The following is a 19,557-nucleotide window of genomic DNA, read 5'->3' as shown; positions in this document are numbered from 1 at the left end:
CTCGTCATAATTGCAAGGACCTATTCATTTCCTTATGTTTTGTGCAAATAATTTTTCCCCTTTTCTCTACTTCTTTCTTTTCGAAACTACATTCAGGGAAATAAAATTTTAGAACCATAAAAGTAAAGGTACGGTATATTATTTCTAATAATTTCCCTAATTTACCAGGCTACTCTGAATTTTAATCCCAGCTTTCAAACTAGTAAAAATAAGCTTCCCAATCCTCTCACCCATTGGAAGCTTTGTCTTTACCTGAATTACCCTCTTCTGTGACAAACTAGTATCTAAACTCCACCTAAACCCTGATTAACTCAGGTCCTCCCCAAAAGCACAGTGATTAACTCTACAGAATTCTAATTGCTTATTTTTTTACAAGGCATATTTACACACTCAGTTTAATGTTATTTTACAAAGGTTCTTAAAGTGTTTTTCAAGTACATGTTTCAGTCACTTAAAAAGAAGTACTTAGTCTTCAAACCTTCTGTTTTATTTTTGTCCTCTATTCAAACCAGTACCTGATTATAGAAAACATTACAAAAATAGTACATGATTATACTATCTGTATTTTGAGTGCATATAATAATTTGGATCACTGATTAAAATAATAAAGTTCATCTTATTCTCATATATCTTTTCTCAGATTGAAATTGTCTACCACTTTATAACTGACATCCTTTATCACCAGCAGCCCAGTCTATTATTTTTCCAGGACAGTGAGAAGTGCATTTTTCAGTAAGAAGCAAAATATTTAAAAACTACGTTATATCCATTGTTCCTTCCTCAATTGACTAGGCTTTTCACCCTGTTAGATAAGTCTGACAGACTTTATTCTCTATCAAGCTATGATGACTGTTAGCCAATACTATATTCTCTTCAAGATATTCTAGGGATATATTCATGTGGCTATTTAGACTAGAACTGCAATTTTCCTGGGTCATTTTTTATTTCAATACGTAACTATATTTTCTCATCAAAAATCATTACATGAATATAAGCTTATTGCTACAAATAAATCCAAGTAATGCTAAAGATTAAATAAAAAGAATTCGTCAACCTTCCCACATACATACTTTCCGTATACAAAGCATGTAATTTGATAACTATCTTCCAGATTTTTTCTTAATGTACTGAGGTACTAATATATATATGGCACATACTTTATGTCTTTATGGTATAGATAGTATAAAAATGTATTGTATGGATGTAAACATTTACATTCGTAAACATTGCATACTTATTATTCTGTCCATTTTTAACATAAATGAAATCATAGTGTGCATATTATTTTGTGATGTGCTTTTCAACCTAGCTTATCTTAAGAGATCTTTCCATGGATTTAAACTATAAATCTAAGTTTTGCATGGTTGTTTTTTGTTCTTATCTTCAGATACACTTGAGAGTATTTCCCAACTTTTTTTTTTTTTTCTTATGCGACAGAGTCTTGCTCTGTTACCCAGGCTGAAGTGCAGCGGCATGATCTCTGCACTCAGGAGGCAACCTCTGCCTCCTGAGTTGAAGCAATTCTCTTGTCTCAGCCTCCCATGCAGCTGGGATTACAGGCATGTGCCACCACGCCTGGCTAATTTTTGTATTTTTAATAGAGATGGGGTTTTACCATGCTGGTCAGGCTGGTCACGAACTCCTGACCTCAGGCAATCCACCCACCTTGGCCTCCCAAAGCGCTGGGGTTACAGGCATGAGCCACCGCACTTGGCCCCTAACTTTTTATATTACTTAGTTTCTTTTAATATCTCCATCGTAGTAGTTTTTAATTAAAAGCATTTTACCAGCAATTCATTCGATTTAATATGATTTTTCATCTTTCCTAAATGATCTGTTGCTTATACCTCTTATAAACTTGGATGTCAATAAAAATTACATGTACATACATAAAGAATGTATAGATTGTCATTCAAGGTCTAAAATTAATAAAAACTAAAATTTGGTTTCGTAAAAAAAGAAACCAATGTAATACAGCAAATTTGCCTACTAATTAGAAAAAGTAAACACACATAAAATTCAAGTCCTTTTCTGACTGGCCCAGGTAAACTGTACAAAAACAGAAGCTGTTGAAGAAATGGTTTTAAAGAATTCTAAATAATTTTTAAAAACAAAAAACCCTTCTAAAACAATTTACCAAAATACTTAAAACAATAAGAACAGCAGCCTAGAAAAGTGATATAATATTAAATTAAAATCTGTGTTATGGGGAACCAGACTCCTTTCATACATGTAAGAACACCTGACTAACGTGACTGTTAGGTTTATTTTCTAGTGGGCAACATATAGCTATATTTTTCAAGCTGGGAAGAAAATTCGAATAAATTGAATAGCAAAGTAACACCTTCTACAGAATTTATTAATTTCAAAACAACTAAGGTGGACCATTTAAATAATACATGCAATAATATATGCTGTTAGGTTTTATTATAAAAAGTGTTAAAGGAAAAGACTATATTACTTCTAGTAAAAAAAAATAGCTTAATTTTACACTTCTATGAAAGAATTAAAGGTTAACACCTAAATTTTTAAAAAAGTATTCTTAAGGAGTGGTATGATTTAGGAAAGCTTACAGCTAGTCAACATCACTCTCATCACTATTAGTGATATTTGTAGCTAGTAAGAGCTTTCTGATACATAGTAAACTGAACACTGTAGCTTTAATTGAAGTTTGCATGTTATAAACAGTTAGATGTCTGGCTCTGGCCTGCATTCTAATACCATCAGCAGAACAGAGATGGGAAGCATAAACAAACCTTTTAACTAGATTACATTGTCTAAAATGGCCAAGAAATCCTTCAGCACAAACTCCAGTGTGACAAATATAGAAGGAAAATGATTTTGGAATAACACTAAAAAAATAGCCTCTGAATATTACAGGAGCACATATTTGATTTCCTAAATATTTTTATGTTATTTAATACTCATTAGTGATACTTTATAACTTCAAATAAGAATCTTTTATATCTTACACAGCGAACTCTTTTTAGTTCAGTATATCCCAAGTAACAAAGCTATTTAAAAATCAATATTTGCTTTTATTGAATGTGGAATATTTCCCTCACCCAACATCAGTAAATGTGCTTATACAGTCTAAATTATTATTTTTAGATCCTAATAATATTAAGAATGCATGGATTAAGTTAGTTGATGGCCAACAGATTAGTAGATACTTCTGGACTCATGGTGTATAAAAAACAGTAATTGTGAATACAAGGATAACCCTAAATATAATTTAGCACACAGCCAATCTTAAAAAACACTTTGGGATTACTTCTAACTTCTGAGATACAGACATTAAATTTTTTTTTTTTAAAGCTACACATGGACTTAAGTTTTAACATTAGCACCACACAGAAAATTTTCCTCCCATTGCTAGAATCTTGATTGGTTAGCAAAAAACTCAGTGAAGCATGTGTGTACAAAAACTTTTCACCATTTCAAGGTTGGTGACTGACTTATATAACTCATATTAGTCCTTTAAAACAATGTGTTCTAATAATCTACTCAATGACACTGAACTTAATTACAAGTTCTCCAATAAAAGGTTATATAGGTCAACTGAAATAAGGACTCAAATCAAAATTTGTCATATCCAACTGTGAATAAATTATGCCGTAATATGTTAAGCCTGGATCTCACTGTCTCTTTGAAGAATTATAGTGAGTTATAGTGAGTCATTCCAGCTTCTGACATCTTACATGACATAGAGATACCTCAAACAGAAATACTCTTAAGTGTGTTAGAGTTAGAATATTTACTTTTAACTGAATTATCTTTGCATTGTTTAAAGAAATTATTTAAAATCATACTACTGATTATTCAGATTATTCTTATAAGCAAAAAAAATTTGCAATAAACTTTTCTTTCTAACATATAACAGATGATAAAGAATATTTCTTTAGCATTTAAAAATGTTTCCAAACTCTGCAGGTCACTATGTACTGGCATAATATTTGCAGGATGATACCGTCAATACAAGGGCATATCCCTTATTCAAAAGGTTTTTTGGAGCAGAAGTATTTAGAATTTTGGATTTTTACAGATTTGGGAATATTTGCATTATATATCTATTGAACATCCCTAACCTCAAAATCCAAAATCCAAAATGCTTCAATGAGCATTTTCTTTGAGCATCATGTCAGTGCTCAAAAAGTGTCAGATTTTGAAGCATTTTGGATTTTGGAATTCTGGATTAGGGATACTCAACCTGTATAAATTTATAATACGAACACGTATTTACTTAGAAGAGACACAAAAGTTACTTAAGTAATAAAAACAGGAAAAAAGTTTTTAATTTTTTTCTCTTAAAAGTAAAGGATGTAAAACTCAACTATCCAAAGAGAGCTGTATTAAAAAGTATTTTAATTCAGTAGCTTTTAAGTACAAATACGAAATAATTTAGGCACCTAGAGAACCCAACAAGTTGATCATTCTTATACTATTTCTGACTTCAGTACTAAAAAGAGCACATTAAACTTAATCCTATATATGTAATGTAGTAATTATGAAAATGTATGATAGAGTCCAGAAGGCAATGTGTATACATACACCAAAGCACAATACAAACTTCCCATTTTTTATGGGCTTTTACACCATCAACACATTTATATTAAAAATTTTATAGTAAATATTCATTGGATCAGAAATTGTTACAACCTTTGAACTTCATATAAGAAAATATTAAATGTAACTCCACGCAAGTTAAAGGAAGTTTAATATAGAGAAGGATTGAACTTTTTTTACTGTTATTTTTATGTTTGTTTATTTATTTGTTTATTTATAGACAGGGTCTCACTCTGTTGCTCAGCATGGAGTCCAGTGGCATGATCATGGCTCACTGCAGTCTCAACCTGAGTTCAAGAGATCCTCTCACCTCAGCCTCCGGAGTAGCTGGGACTACAGTGTGCACCACACCAAGCTCAGCTACTATTTTGATTTTGTAGGGATTAGGGCTCACTATATTACACAGGCTGATCCTGAACTACTAGCCTCAAGTGATAAATCCTCCTACCTCACCTCCCAATTGTTGGAATTACAGGGTTGAGCTATTCCACCTGACCTTATTTTTTTATTTTTAGAGACAAGGTCCCGCTCTGTGGCCTAGGTTGGATTGCATAGTTCACTGCGGCCTCAAAATCTGGGGCTCAAATAATCCTCCCGCCTCAGCCTCCGAGTAGCTGGGATTACATTACAAGCGTTGAGTCACCATGAGCAGCTCCCAAATGTCATTTTTGCCATACAAAGAAAAGACTGATATTATGTATATTTTAAATTGTACAATGGTCTGTATCTACATTCCTTATAAAAGACTGGGTTTTTTTTTTTTTGTTTTTCTATACTTGTAAACTTTCAGAAATTTTCCATTAGTCTGTCAAGCTATCAGGGCCATAATTTTACCATCACTTACCAGTGTACAGACTGATAAAAACTCTACTGTGACTGTGTTTTGAATTATAAAGTGTCCTAAATGTAATGTGAATTCAATTTATCACAGTGCTGGGTACTTATAATAAATGGTAACTATGATTATTACTAAAATAGAAATTTAAGAATGAATGTGAAAGAGATCAGAATTCGCCACTCAGGAGTCTATTTATCTTCACAAGATACTGCACCAGCAGAGGCATCCCCACCTTCTTTTTAACTGCAAATCAATACTTTTGTAAAAGGTATACTTTAAGAAGGGCAAATTGAATCCAGTACTTTTTCTAATATACTTTCGATTACACATGAAAGCCAGACAGGAACTAAGATAAGATTCTTTGTTTTTGAAACATCCATCTACTAAGAAAATTCCAATTCATTTTACTAAAGCTATAGAAACTATACCACTTAATAAAGATTAAAAATTACAACTGACTTAGAACTAGAATTGGGAAGTTTCTCATGAGGATTTTGCAATGATATTTCTACTACATACTAAAAATTCCAAAACTCCTAAATAGTGCACACTAATTACTGCAGAATAATTAAATCATGCTGTTAGATTTGCTAAAACATGGTAGAAAATATCTGAAAACTCAAAATGAAAATGTACAATGTCTTCCAATGAATCATGAATGATAATCTGTTATATGAGATAAAAAAGAAAAAAGTTACTTTTGAGAAAAAGATTTAAGTTTAGAGAGTTTGGGGTTTTTTTTTTGGAAAAATTTAATGAGATAATTTAATGAACATTGTTGGTCATCTTAAAAGAATTACGGTTAGCAATAAAAATCCAGCAAAGGCAACCACATAGACTATTTTCATTGTCTAAAATGTGTTAACTATATACAGAATATAAATCCCTAGAATACAGTATTAAGTGGAAAATTTTTCTTTATATATTTGTATTTTAATAAAATAACAGCAATATCCTTCTTAAACATGCATTTTTCCACCTAACAGTATCCATTTAGTTAATATAAAATTTATTTAGGTAGAAACACCAACACAAAGATACGACCAATACACTTGTGGAATACAATTAAGATAGCTCTTCACATTAAACTGCAGGGACCATCTTTGTTTTTCAGATGCCTAGCACAGTGCCTGGCAGACAGCAGATGATCAAAAGATGTTTAATGAATCGCTAAGTACAATCTGTTTTGCACATACAGTCAAAATCCAGACAAGTTTGCAAAGGTACATAAGTTGGATATAGGCTTTCTGGCTCACTTCATGGGGGTCCCACTGATGACTAGGAGTAAATCTTCATAGCCATAGAAAACTGGAAAGTTGATAATTGTCTGGGTAAGGACCAAAACAACAAAGTCAGGGAAACATGTCACCTAAGTAGCACTTGTTTTATAGAGCTGGTAAAAGCGGCCTAATCATTCCAACAACCTATTGCACCGGTCAATGAAACAAAATTTAAGTGCATCCTGAACAATTTTTACAAGTATATTTTTAACTGGAATGTGTTGGATCGTTATTGCTTATTCATAATAAATCACTTTTGCCAAATTGTTTCCTGTATAAGAAGGGAATATGTCTTGTTACTATGAGTACCATATTGTTAACAGTATTTAATTTGGCTGTTAATTAGATAAAATGAGAGCCACGGTAGAGATAAAGAAAAAATGTTCATGGTAGTGAAAATTGTGGCAAGGGAGGACAAGAAAAGGAGAGGAAAGGAATTCCACATATGGAAGTAAAGAAATTCAAATATGCCTAACTCTTAAACTAACATGGATTAGGACAAGCTACCAGTAGGAACTACTGTGTACCAGATATTGTGCCGAGAGTAGAAGGATGTGTTAACAAAACAAAAATGTTTGCTTTTAGGCAGTTCATAGGGCAAGACTCACAAGTAAGCATTTATAATAGAATATGCATTCCATTTATTCTTATAAGTACGGGTCCTTAATACCACAGTAAGTATATTTACTGATTAATTGTAAGTGCAGGAGGAAAATAAGTATTAGAGAAAGCTGAAATTATTTTCAAAATAGTAATAACCTACAATAAGTGCAATTAGTACTTCTTTAAAAAATTAACAAATTACTAAATTTAAGTAGACAAAATAATAGCTTTAAAGACATTTACCTTAATATTCTTACAATAATATGCCCCCATATGAAACCCTCAAGTGGTATACCCAGAACTGCACATAATAGTTTCATTTCTGACAAAGGAAATGAGGTAGTGCAGCATAGAGAGCATCAGGAGACCTGAGTTCCCTGGTCCCTGCTCTGCCACTTCCAGGCCTTGGAACCTCAGGCAAGTTCAAGTTCTCAGAACTTCAGCAATGTGCAGAGTTGGATAAGGTGACCTCCAAGATACCACCCAGTTGAACAATTACAATTCTAAAGTATCAATGGTTCTTAATACATAAAAGGTTTTCTAAACATAAATCATTATCCAACTTAGATAAAGTCTGCAATCTTCTAACCATAAAGGATCATGGGGGTGAGGGTGAGAGGTGTGATAAAAAATGTTTAAAAGAAAAAAAAAGAAACAAAATAAGTAAAGACATTAAACTCAAGACTAAATTTTTACTCGGCTGCCTACTGCGCAACTACCACCCCAATTATTATCTATATAATTCCCTTACCTAAAATTAATTTCCTCAGTAAGTTCTACTGTCTCTCTCTTACCTTTAAAGTTGCTGAGGTTTTAAGGTGAGAACAAGAAACCTTACAAGGACTTGGAATGGCAGTATTGATGTTGGGAGAAAAACTTGAACTTGGCACAGATTTCTGCTTAAGTGCACTAATTACATCTCAGAGAAAGGTAAAAAATTGTTCAAATTTATAACAGAAGGGAAATAAGATCATATTGTTTACTGCTATAAAGCTTTTTTATTTCGGTATGTAAATGTCTACTTTTGCACACAGTTGATAATTAAAATTTTACAGAACAAGTTTCTACATATGCAATGCTTTACTGTCGCTTTACTGTCACTAAAATATATTATGTTTTAGCTTTAACCATCAAGAAAATAAAAAATTAGAAGTATTATCATGTCTTTATAATATTTATACCAAATATCCTTCTAGATTTATATTTCTTCAATCCTTTCTAGTTGATCAAATTGCTGTTTTCGTATTGCCAGTCTGATCACAAAATTGCTGCTTTACAGAAGAATATTTTTTGCTGACATAAATTATGGGATCAGAGATACCAATGCAGTTACAAAAAAAAAAAAAAAGGGTGTGAGGGAGAGAGAGCGAGAGTGAAAGAGAATGTGTATATATGCATGTGTGCATCCATCTTCAAGGAAAGAATAAAGAAATGTATATATGAAACAAAATAACACTTTCCAATATAAGCCCTAGTAAAAGGCCTACATCAGAAACGTACTTTCTAACATTTGTGAAATAAAACACAGCACTGAATTTTAAAGCTATGCACTGAGAACATAATATACAAAAATGAAGTGATTTTTATCAATATTGTTATTCCATAAACTTAAATCTGGATTTACCTTTCAATTTACAGCTAACTGAAATTAATATACTAACTATAAGTTCATGATTTCTTTGACTCATGAAAACATATTTTAGAAATTTGTGTCCTTTTACATATAGTGAGTAATTTGGTTCAGAACCCCAAGAGAAATTGAGATGAAAAACTCATCTCAATTTACAACAGTAAATAAATAATTCAGCTAAAACTGAAAGTGGTACCAATCCAGCAAACTATTGATGGAGAGGTTTGGCCTTCCATGCAGCCAGAACAACATAAAGTTTTCAATGGGGATTACTTGTTCAGACAAGTTACAAAGATTACAAAAATACCCAGATTAATTATAAAATAGCTAATATTCTCATCATACGGAAAATAAGTATCAGGAACGTATGTGGGAACAGACAATAGCAGTGGCATTTAAACTTTAAGCATTTTAGAGCTTTGGACTTTATATACTGATATATGAAACAGACATTTAACAACAAAAAAAAAGAGCAATAATGCAAGTCAAAACCTAACCCAAGGCCTCTACCAACTAAAAATTTGAAATTTTCCATAGAAGTCAGACAAAACGAAAAAATGGAAAATGAAACCCCTAAAGCAAAAACCAATCAAGTCTTCCAACACTAAAGTCAATATCCAAATCTCATACAGGACCAAAAAGGGGAAAACACTCAGGTCTACAAATGGATAAGCAGTTCCAATACAATCCAGATCCCGACATTTTCCCACTCAGAAACAAATGCAGTAGAGCTTTTCCTGGAGAAAAAGAGCTCTCCAATGAATTTTTTTTTAAGTGACATCTAGAAAGTGTGCCTCTTTCTGTCTCTTTCCCTGGCGCCTCATTGGAGGAAGAAGGGGGTTGTTTTTATATTCTCCCCCACTGGAGCAAGACACAATCAGATGTTAGCTGGAGGAGAGAAACCACTTTTGACAACAGCAAATAAAAATAAAAGTGCCCTTCCTCCCCTGACAGGATGGGCACTCCACCTCACACACCCCTCCCTACTCCAACCCCTCCTTCACCCCCCCCAGCACCACCCCCTCCTCACCCCGGAGCTCCACTGCGTATGTGGTTTGGTGCTACTGTTGCCCCGGAGTGAAAGTCAGAGCCAGAGGAAGGCAATGAAGCCCCCACAGACACACTTACCTTTCCTGCCCCCCACTTTTGAGTGCCTTCCCTGGAGCTGTGGAGGATGACACAAAGGGTAATAAAGGGGGGGAGTGGAGGAGGAGGAGGCGAAGGAGGAGGAGGAGAGCTGGGGAAGTGGCTGCTCCTGGGTGTAGTGAGATGTCTCCAGCCAGGGCCAAGCAGCAGCAGTAGCAGCAGCAGCAGTAGCAGCAGCAGCAACAGCAGCAGCAGCAGCAGCAGCAGCAGCAAAGGGTCTGTGTTGCTAAGAGGCTTTTGGTTTCTTTCTCTCCTCCTCTCACGGCCAAAGAGGAGGAGGGTGGAGGGGGCTCGGGAGGGAGGCGAGTTGGAGGGGTGAGGGGGTAGGAGTCGTGGATGGGGGTTTTCGAAGAAGAAGAAACTCCTTCTCCTTCTCTCTCAGGCTCAATCCCCCTCTCAGGGCTCAGGGCTGGAGGGTGGGGGAAGGAACTCAGTCGCCTTCCCCCCACCCCCCTGAATTCAAGGTTGAAGTGGGGTAGAATTAGTGTCCTGTCCCTTTAAAAATAGAAATAAAAGGTGCCCCCCCTCTGCCACTGCCTCTCTCTTCATCATCAGCTGCTGCTGCTGCTGGGGTCTCTCTGCTTGGGGGGGAGGGGGGGTTCGGGTAGAAGAGACGGGAGGCACTCACTGCGCATGTCCCTCTCTGACGGGTGGCTGGTTGGTTGAAGGCAGGAGGAGGGGGAGGGGAGGAAATGAGCTATTTTCCCAGAAGGCGCTGAGGCGCTCGCGACCCGGAAGACATTGTAGCAGGAGGTACAGGGGCGGGGGCGGGGAGGAGGAGGAAGTCGCTACGCTTTTAACACCCCCACCTCCCTCCTCCTTCCTAAGGGAAAGTGGAGAAACGGAAGTGGGCGTGGACGGAGGCGAAAGGAGGTCACGTGTTTGGGCGGGAGAGGGGCGGGGTGGGAGAGCTAGTGCGTGCGCGGGGCATGCCGGGAGTGGTTGTGTACCGTCGGCAACAGCAGGTGAAGCCTAGCAGAGGACGCGGCCAGGCGATTCGGTGAAGCGATTCCTGCAGGCGTTGGTTCCCCTCTTTGTCCTGGTAAAGGCAGGCTTTTATGCGAGAGGTAATGATGGGGTAAACTTGCTGCAAACGAAGGCCAGGGGCGTCGGTGGCGAAAGGTGAATCGAAAGTGGGAGGATGGAAGGCTGTGGAGATTGGGAATTGGGAAGGGGGCAGGCTTGTATAGGCCGGGAAGGCCAGGACCAGGCGAGCTCTGTCTTGTTCCCCACCACCCACCCCCCCCACCCGTGAGCTTGCCGACAAAATCCTTGACAAATGCGGGGAGTCCTGAGACTAGCTCTGCATCGGGGTGGTAGGTGAGGAGCGTGACGGTCCGAGTGTAAGAGAGAAGGGAACTGTGAAGCCTCAGCAGTTGACCCTCATGACTGCAGAACAGGGGATCTCTATCTAGGGACAGAGACAAGTCCTCTGTATGCATTTTGACCAGATGCATCACACGCGTTGCTCATATTGGATATTGCGCCCTTCATGCCTTACCTCTCAACCCTCCCTGGTATTCTGGAGTGGCTTTGGGGAAGGAGCAGGCGGGGAAGTCTTGAGTGGAGCTTCCCTCCATGTCTTGCGTTGTTGCTACAACACAAAGCCTTTGCTTTTTCTCGGAGAGGGATGTGGGATTGTGTAGTCCTTAATGTTGAGTTTTACAATTGATGAAGGAGACGGGACGGGATCAAAGTTTCCCCTTATAGTGTAGATGAGAGTTTTAAAAGGACTGTTTTGTCAAGTTTCTTTGGTTACTATTCTTAGTTTTTGAGCCTTTGGTTTCCCAAATGCCAGCTGTTTTTGCTGAAAATAATGAATTTCTATCATAAAATTAGAATTAACTCAAAATATTTAAGAAAGGATTTATAAATTTACATTAGTAAAGCTTTTATAGTGAAATAGTACTGGTTCTTTTTCACATTGTTTTCATACAATCAATATAAAGCATTAAAGTCTCGGTTTTTAAAGGTATTTTGAAGGAATATCATCTTTGTATGTTTTTTAAAAACCAAGAATCTAAAATTCTTCATGTTTATTATGTTAGTATTTAATTCTGTTGGGTAGGTTCTGTTTGTTTGTTTGTTTTTTGTTTTGAGACGGAGTCTCGCTCTGTCTCCCAGACTGGAGTGCAGTGGCGCGATCTCGGCTCACTGCATCCTCTGTCTCCTGGGTTCAAGCAATTCTCCTGCCCCACTCTCCCGAGTAGCTGAGACTACAGGCATGTGCCACCACGCCCGGCTAATTTTTTTGTGTTTTTAGTAGAGACAGGGTTTCACTATGTTGGTCAGGCTGGTCTCGAACTCCAGACCTCAAATGATCCTCCTGCCTCGGCCTCCCAAAGTGCTGGGATTACAGGCGTGAGCCACCGCGCCCGGGCGGTGTAGGTTCTTTAGGGGTACACTATCAGTTAAAGTTACTAATTTTCCACGTTTTGCTTTCTGTAAGTTTGGGCGGTGGACCCCGTTTATGCATCATTGCTTAGCCCTTACTATCTTCTGTATTGTGTACGGTAATCATGTCCGATGGAATCAAAACTAGACTCCTGTGCTTTAAAATTTTCTCTATAATGTAACCAATTGTCTGTCTTTATAGTGTAACCAATTGTCTGCCACTTTGTAATGAAAAAAATAAACCAGCAAGGCAATTAATGTGCCTTAGATACAGTTTTAAATATTTTGTGTCTTTTTCCATACATTTAGTATTTAAGTATACAAACATCGATACATAGTATAATGAGTAACTATAAAGTGTGAACTCCATGTAAGCGCTACCACAGTCAAGAACTAGAACGTCTGTGGCACCTGAGAAGCTCCCCTCTCCATTCTATTCCTGATCATCCCTTTCCTCAGTTCTTTCAGTGGTTAACACTATCCTGATTTTTATGGCAATTATTTACTGCTTTCTTTCTTAGTATTGCTTAACCACCTATGTCCTAAGCAATTTAGATTCGTTTTGCCTGTTTCTTAATTGTATGTAAGTGGATTATATATTACATATCATTATGTATCTTTTTCTCTCCAGCAGCTGAGATATAACTCTATTGGTACATTTAGCTCTAGTTCTTATATTGGATTGTAGTAATCTATAGTATAATAAGTATAAAAAGTCTTAATGGAAATGAGCCACAGTTTAATATTAATAAACATTTGGATTGTGTTCCGTTTTTACCAGTTATGAACAATGCTATTATGAATGTTCTTGTACATGTATGCTTAATGTACATTACCATGGATTTTTATAGATTACGTATGTTTATCTTCAACTTCACTAGTTAGGCCTTTTCCAAAGTAGATACACCAGTGTATACCCTAACAGCAGTATATGGTAGATCCCTTTACTTTTACTGTCTCACCAAGAGTTATTTTTCCTTTTTCCCAACTTGATGAATGTGGCTTTATCTTATTGTTGTTTTAATTTACTCTGCCCAGGATACTAAAGAATTTGAGCACTTTCTCAAAAACTTACCGGCTATTTGAATTTCCTCTTTCTAGAATTGTCTTTTTAATTCTTAAATCTTTTGTGCATTGTCTTTTTAAATCTTTTGCGGAGGTTTTTTTGTTTGTTTTTTGTTTTAATTGGGTTGTCTGTTTTACTCAGGGATTTCTAGCAGTATGGCCAATATCTTCTCTGTGCTTGGAGCATTACTCTCTTCTGGGATGGCAACTTTTATCTTCATGTAGGTCTTATAGGCTATCATTGTTCTTTGAATTTTATATGTAGTTTAAACTCCAGGTAACAAGTTCTATGCTTGTGCTATTCATTATAGTAGCTACTAGCTGTATGTGGCTTTTGAGCACTTGAAATGTGGCTAGTGTGACTGAGGAACTGAATTTTTAGTTTTATTTAGTGTTCAATTAATTTTAAAAACTGACACTTGATTCAGGTACTGTAAAACCTGTATGTTTGTAACAACTCAGATACATAAGCCTTTCTTAACCGCAAATTATTAAATTATTATTTTTTAATTTTTGGAGATTTTTTCCCCCCCTGGAGATGGAGTCTCGCTCTGTTGCCCAGGCTGGAGTCCAGTGGCATGATCTCGGCTCACTGCAACCTCCGCCTCCCAAGTTCAAGTGATTCTCCTGCATCAGCCTCCTTAGTAGCTGGGATTACAAGCATGTGCCACCACACCTGGTTAATGTTTTTATTTTTAGTAGAGGCGAAGTTTCACCATTTTGGCTAGTCTGGCCTCAAACTCCTGACCTCAAGTGATCCACCCGCCTTGGCCTTCCAAAGTGATGGGATTACAGACATGAGCCACTGCACCCGGCATTAGCTGCAAATTATATAAAAATATAGATCAAGTATTTTATATGGCAGTTTTAATTTAGCATCTGCATTGTAATGTTGTATAAATACCAGATTTCAAAGACAGTATGAAAACAATGAAAAATACCTCAGCTTTTCATTATGATTACATGTTGAAATTATAATTGATTTCACCTTGTTTTCTTTTAGTGTGAACACTAGAAAATTTTAAATTACTTATGTCACTTTTACTGTATTTCTACTGGACAGTACTTTGAGCTAGATGTTCCTATGTGTTTACCACGTCTTAATTTCTTCCTGCATCTCTGACTTTTCTTTTGGAATCTTTTAACTTTTACTTTAGCACACTCAGTAGTACTAAGTTTCATAATGCAGACATTCTGATGGCCAATTCTCTTAATTTTTTGCTTTGTCTTAATTTTTTGTTTTGCCTTCAATCTTGAAGAATGTTTTGGGGGATATTACAGATTTGTGGTTGTTTTACTTGTACCTTGAAGATAACATTTCACTGTTTTTGGTTTTCATTATTGATTTTGAGAAATCAGCTGTCAATCTGTTAGGTTGATATAAAAGAAATTGTAGTTTGGGACAGCGAATTTTAAATCATTATAACGAGGCTCTAACATATCTTTATTAATCAAAATAGGTCATTACAATCAACACATTTTTGCCGACAAGAAATAAGTTTGTTTATTCCTGTAATGTAAAAATCCATGCTTCAGGATTCCACACACTCTTGGAAAGCTTTTTCCTGCATCCTGCTGGTTGTGGAAGCATTTTCCCTGAAAAAAGTTGTAGAGATGCTTGAAGAAGTGGCAGTCAGTTGATGAGAGGTCAGGTGAATATGGCGGATGAGGCAAAACTTTGTAGCCCAGTTCGTTCAACTTTTGAAGTGTTGGTTGTGCAGTGTGTGGTTGGATGTTACTGTGGAGAATTGGGCCCTTTCTGTTGACCCATGCGGGCTGCAGGCATCACAGTTTTAAGTGCATCTCATTGATTTGCTGAGCATACTTTTTAGATGTAATGGTTTCTCCAGGATTCAGAAAGCTGTAGTGGATCAGACCGGCAGCAGACCAGCAAACAGTTACCATGGCCTTTTTTTGGTGCAGGTTTGGCTTTGGGAAGTGCTTTGGAGCTTCTTCTCGGTCCAGCCACTGAACTGGTCATTGCTTGTCATATAAAATCTACTTTTTGTCGCACCTCACAGTCAGATTGAGAAATGGTTCATTGTTGTAGAGAATAAGAGAAGACAACGCTTCAAAACCTTGTTTTTTTAAATTTTTACTCAGCTGGTGAGGCACCCACTTACCAAGCTTTTTCATCTTTCCAATTTGCTTCAAATGCTGAACAACTGTAGAATGGTCGATGTTGAGTTCTTGTGTTGAGTTCTTCAGCAACTTCTCCTGTAATTGTAAGAGGATCAATCTGCTTCAATGATTGCTCTCAATTGGTTGTTGTTAACTTCCAGTGGCCTGCCACTACACTCCTCATCCTGAAGGCCCTGGTATCTTTTGCAAAACTTCTTGAACCACCACTGCACTGTACGTTCATTAGCAGTTCCTGGGCCAAATGCGTTGTTGATGTTGCAAGTTGTCTCTGCTGTTTTACGACCCGCTTTGAACTTGAATAAGAAAATCACTCGACTTTGCTTTTTGTCTAGCATCATTTCCATAGTCCAAAATAAATATAAACAGCAAGTGATAAGTCATTAGCAAAAAAAAAAAAAAAAGGCGAGAAATGCCCATTAAAATGATGTATAACATAACCACATTTATTTAAGAATGCATTCCAGGCCGGGCACGGTGGCTCACACCTGTAATCCCAGTAATTTGGGAGGCTGAGGTGGGTGGATCACGAGGTCAGGAGATGGAGATCATCCTGGCTAACATGGTGAAACCCCGTCTCTACTAAAAATACAAAAAACTAGCCGAGCGTGGTGGCAGGCGCCTGTATTCCCAGCTACTCGGGAGGCTGAGGCAGGAGAATGGCATGAACCCGGGAGGCAGAGCTTACAGTGAGCCGAGATCGCGCCACTGCACCCCAGCCTGGGCAACAGAGAGAGACTCCGTCTCAAAAAAAAAAAAAAAAAAAAAAAAGAATGTATTCCAATATCAAATGGCAAATTCCAACATGCAAAAACCACAATTAATTTTGCACCAACCTAATAATTAATGCTGCTTTGAAGGAAATCTCTGTTATAGAATTTTTTTTTCTTTCTTTTTTTTTAGTCATAATTTTTCTGCTGTTTCACTCTGATGTTTTTGTGTGGAATTCTTTTCTTCTTTTTTTTTTCTCCTAGTCAAGTGTGGTTGTGGAGATAGAGGAAATGTTAAATCATTGTGTGGAATTCTTTATCTTGCCCTGTATTCATCGAGATTATTAGATCAATGCATCACTATCTTTTTAAAGATATTGGTGATATTCTTACTGTTTCTAGTTACCTGCTGAAAACTACAATCTTGCTTTTATTGGCCTAGTATAGTTGCTCCTTAGTATCTGCCAGAGATTGGTTTCAGAACCCTGTGCAGATACCACAATCCACAGGCAGCTCAAATTCCTTATGTAACATGCCATCATGTTTGCATACGACCTACACACATCCTCCCACATATTTTAAATAATCTCTAGATTACTTATGGTACCTAATACAATGTAGATGCTATGTAAATATTGTTATACTGTCATGGCTTTTTAAAAATTTCTATTATTTTTTATAGTCATATTTTTAAAAAAATATATATATTTTTAATCCTTGGTTGAGTGAATCTGTGGCTCTGAAGGGCCGACTATATTCATAGTTCATTTGTTGTTTTTTGAAGATAATTCCAGTTTCTAAATTTTATAAGTCTGTGTCTGCTAGCTCCTGGTATTTTTTTCTTGTGTGCCTTGAGTACCAGTTGTATTTAAAAAATTGTAGGAATGTATGAGTCCTAGAATAATAGTATCTTTCTTAAGAAGGTACGTTTTTCTGAGAAAGGTCTCTAGAAGTGCTGTCAGTCCCAAGTCACTATTCATGTTCAAGAGTTGGGATTCCTTCTGTTATACACATGACATTAAGGAAGACTTTAAGATCATGAATTCTATTTTCCTTCAATTTCCTGTTATCCTAATGATGTTGTCCTTAAACTCTGAACGTAAATTGGGTAGTTTATCTGAGTCCCTAGCTTTGGCAGGCAATGTGCTTTTATTTTTATTTTTGATTTTGATTTTTTGTTTGTGTTTATTTTTATTTTAAATGAGGTCTCACTATATTGCGCACAATCATCCTGAATTCCCGGGCTCAAGCTATCCTCCTGCCTTGGCCTGTCAAAGGGTAGGATTACAGGCATGAGCCACCACAGCTGGCCTGGTGCTTTGATTTTTTTACCATAGACTGGCACATCTTCCATTAGCTCAGTCTTTTTTCTCAGCCCTTTCTTCTAGATAGGAAAATGTCCTCAGAACAAAAGTTACTTGGTGTATGGTTTATTTCTGGTTTACCTTCACGTGGAATTTGGTAAGTAATTTCACATTACCTTATTTCATTCATTATTTAGTTTTTTTGTTGGCGTCAGCAGAAAGGTTGGTCCTGTCTGCCACTACCATAAATAAAACTACCATAAATAAACTACCATAAATAAAATTATCTTTCTTTTTTACTTTTGAGATTTGATTTTAATGTATTTATGCTTTGAGCCAAAAATTTTTTAACTTATATATTTGTTTAAAATTTTTAATTTTTAATTATTATGGATACATAAAATGGGGAGTATGTGATATTTGATATAAGCGTACAATGTGTAATGATCAAATCAGGTAATTGGGATATCCATTACCTCAAGTATTTATCATTTCTTTGTGTTAGGGACATTTCATTTCCACTCCTTTAATTGTTTTAAAACGTACCCTAAATTATTGTTAGCTGTAATTACTATATTGTGCTACTGAACACTGTATTTTATTCCTTCTGTCTAACTATATTTTTCTACCCATTAACCATCTCCTCTTGATTCTCCTCTGAACACTACGCTTCCCAGCCTCTGCTGACATCTTTTTACTCACTATCTCTATGACTTCAATTTTTTTGAAGCTTCCACATATGGGTGAGAACATGTGATAGTTTCTATGCCTGGCTTATTTCCCTTATAATGTCAGTCACATCCATATTGTTGAAAATGACAGGATTTCATTTTTTTTTTTATGGCTGAGTAACATTCCATTGTGTATATATGTACCACATTTCTTTATCCATCTGTTGATTGACAGTTAGGTTGATTCCATATCCTGGCTATTGTGTATAGTGCTGCAGTTAACATGGGAGTACAGATATCTTTTATATAATGATTTCCTTTATCTTGGGTATATACCCAATAGTGGGATTGCTGGATTGTAGTTCTATGTGTTGTGTTTTTAGGAAGCTCCATACTGTTCTCTGTTGTGACTGTGCCAGTTTACATTTCCACCAACAGTGTACAAGGGTTCTCCTTTCTCCACATTCTCACCAGCATCTGATTATTGACTGTCTTTTCGATAAAAGCCATTTTAACTGGGGTGAGATGATACCTCATTATAGTTTTGATTTGTATTTCTCTGATTATTAACAATGTGGAGCATTTTTTTCATATGCCTGTTTGCCATTTGTATGTCTTTTTGAGAAATGTCTCCTCAGATCTTTTGCCCATTTTAAAATCAGATTTTTTTTTCCTATTGAGTCGTTTGAGATTCTTATATATTCTGGTTATTAATCCTTTGTCAGATATTAGTTTGAAATATTTTCTCCCATTCTACATGTTATATCTTCATTTTATTGGTTTCATTGCTGTGCAGAAGCTTTTTGGCTTGGAGAGATCTCATTTGTTGATATTTTATTTTATTTTCTTGCTTTAGTTGCTTGTGTTTTTGAGGTCTTATTTAAGAAGTCTTTGCCTAGACCACTGTCCTGGAGTTTTTGCCCAATGGTTTCCTTTATTAGTTTCATAGATGTAAGTCTTTAATGCATTTTTCTTTGATTTTTGTATATGGCAAGAGTTGGGATCTACTTTTGTTCTTCTGATTGTGGGCATCCAGTTTTCTCAACATTTATTTTGAAGAGACTGTCCTTTCCCAAAGAGTGTTTTTGGCACCTTAGTAAAAAACTAATTGGCTTTAAATACACAGGTTAATTTCTGGACTCTCTGTTCTGTTGTTCTACATGTCTGTTTTTATGCCACTATCATGCTATTTTGATTACTGCAGCGTTGTA

General features: G+C 36.3%; 2 protein-coding genes and 1 pseudogene across 34 annotated transcripts in view; 1 reads left to right on the top strand and 2 right to left on the bottom strand.

Moving 5' to 3' along the window:
- Positions 1-10,186, bottom strand: part of MBD5 (methyl-CpG binding domain protein 5) — a 476,246-nt gene extending 466,060 nt beyond the window's left edge. For 3 of the 4 annotated variants that reach the window (XM_055260943.2, XM_055260945.2, XM_055260946.2), the window contains exon 1: positions 10,046-10,176. The gene's annotated coding sequence lies outside the window, so the exon portion shown is untranslated. Of the gene's footprint in view, positions 1-10,045 lie in introns of all 4 variants that reach the window. The other variant, XM_055260944.2, reaches the window with a different exon arrangement.
- The window catches only part of ORC4 (origin recognition complex subunit 4), an 88,677-nt gene continuing 76,862 nt past the window's right edge, over positions 7,743-19,557 (top strand). For 8 of the 30 annotated variants that reach the window (XM_063631089.1, XM_055260953.2, XM_063631083.1 and 5 more), the window contains exon 1: positions 7,743-10,103. The gene's annotated coding sequence lies outside the window, so the exon portion shown is untranslated. Of the gene's footprint in view, positions 10,104-10,139; positions 10,280-10,834; positions 11,186-19,557 lie in introns of those variants that run through there. The other 22 variants (XM_063631084.1, XM_063631065.1, XM_063631069.1 and 19 more) reach the window with 12 other exon arrangements.
- Positions 14,992-16,008, bottom strand: LOC129471881 (histone-lysine N-methyltransferase SETMAR-like; annotated as a pseudogene).

This window comes from Symphalangus syndactylus, chromosome 22, assembly GCF_028878055.3.
Source record: "Symphalangus syndactylus isolate Jambi chromosome 22, NHGRI_mSymSyn1-v2.1_pri, whole genome shotgun sequence".
NCBI lineage: Eukaryota > Metazoa > Chordata > Mammalia > Primates > Hylobatidae > Symphalangus > Symphalangus syndactylus.
This window is presented reverse-complemented; position numbering and strand designations above follow the sequence as displayed.